Source organism: Mus caroli, chromosome 15, assembly GCF_900094665.2.
Source record: "Mus caroli chromosome 15, CAROLI_EIJ_v1.1, whole genome shotgun sequence".
NCBI classification, from domain to species: domain Eukaryota; kingdom Metazoa; phylum Chordata; class Mammalia; order Rodentia; family Muridae; genus Mus; species Mus caroli.
The window spans coordinates 92,059,516-92,061,139 of record NC_034584.1 but is presented as its reverse complement, the minus strand read 5'-3'; positions in this window follow the sequence as shown (position 1 = coordinate 92,061,139).

The window sequence follows — 1,624 nt, the reverse complement described above, 5'->3', positions numbered from 1 at the left end:
ATTCCTCTCTGTCTCTCTCTCTCTCTCTCTCTCTCTCTCTTTCTTTCTTTCTTTCTTTCTTTCTTTCTTTCTTTCTTTTTTGGTTTTATGAGACAGGGTTTCTCTGTGTAGCCCTGGCTGTCCTGGAACTCACTCTGTAGACCAGGCTGGCCTTGAACTCAGAAATCAGTTTGCCTCTGCCTCTCAAGTGCTAGGATTAACGGCGTGTGCCACCACTGCCCGGCATCCTGCTACTTTCTTAAAAATGTTTATCTGAACTATGAGATTTTTGGTGAAATAATCCAAACACGAGTTAGGTTTCTTTCACTCACCACAACATTCTAGTTCTGCCTTCCTGCAGAGGCACTAATGCTGTCTCATTATAGATGAAGAAACTTCCTTTGTGCCTGTGCACACTCCTTATCCGTGGTCCATTGATGGAGTCTACACTGGTTCTTTTCTTAGCTGCTGTGACCAGAACAGCAATAAGCAGAGATGTGCAAATATCTCTGTGATAGGATGTGGAACCTTTGGCTGAATATCAACAATGGTATAGCTGGGTCATATAGCAATTCCACTTTTAATGTTTTGAGAAACCTCTGCACTGACTTCCATAATGGCTGCATGAGCTACATCCCATTAGCAGTGCCCAAGGCTCTCTTCACCCACATCTGTGTCGGCCTTTGTTGCTTATGGTTTTTAAAAGATTCATTTTCTTGTGTGTGTGTTTGTGTGTATGTGTGTGTATATGTATGTGTGTGTATATGTGTATATGTATGTGTGTGTATGTATGTGTGTGCTAGTATGTGTGTGTATGTATGTGTGTGAATGTGTGTGTATGTCTGTATGTGTATGCATGTGTGTATGTGCATATGTGTGTATGTATGTGTGTGTTTGTGTGTGTGTATGTATGGGTATGTATGTCTCTGTGTGTGTATGTGTATATGTGTGTGTATGTCTGTATGTGTATGCATGTGTATGTATGTGTGTATGCGCATATTTGTGTGTATGTATGTGTATGCATATGCATGTGTGTATGTGCATATGTGTGTGTATGTATGTGTGTGTGCCTGTGTGTGTATGTATATATGTGTGTATCAGTGTGTGTCTGCATGTGTCTATATGTATATGTGTTGCCTATGGAAGAGGGCATCAGATACTCTGGAGCCAAACTTACAGATGTTAGTGGGTGGCCTGATGTGGATGCTGGGAACTGAGCTTGGGCCTTCTGCAAGAACAGCAAGTACTCTGGTTCACCAACATTTATTTTCTTGATGGCCCCCTCTGACTGGAGTGAGAAAGCATCTCAGTGGAGTTTTCATTTGAATTTCCCCGATGGCTGAGTATGTTGGATACTGTTTCAAATATTGATTGGCTGTCCATTTTTCTTTTTCTTTTCTTTTTTTAAAAAAAGATTTATTTATTTATTTTATGTATACAAGTACATTGTTGCTGTCTTCAAACACACCAGAAGAGGGCGTCAGATCTCATTACGGATGGTTGTGAGCCACCATGTGGTTGCTGGGAATTGAACTCAGGACCTCTGCAAGAGCAGTCAGTGCTCTTAATGGCTGAGCCATCTCTCCAGCCCTCATATTTCTTCCTTGAGAAGTACTTAGCATACTCAGTGATTAGAACATTTGTT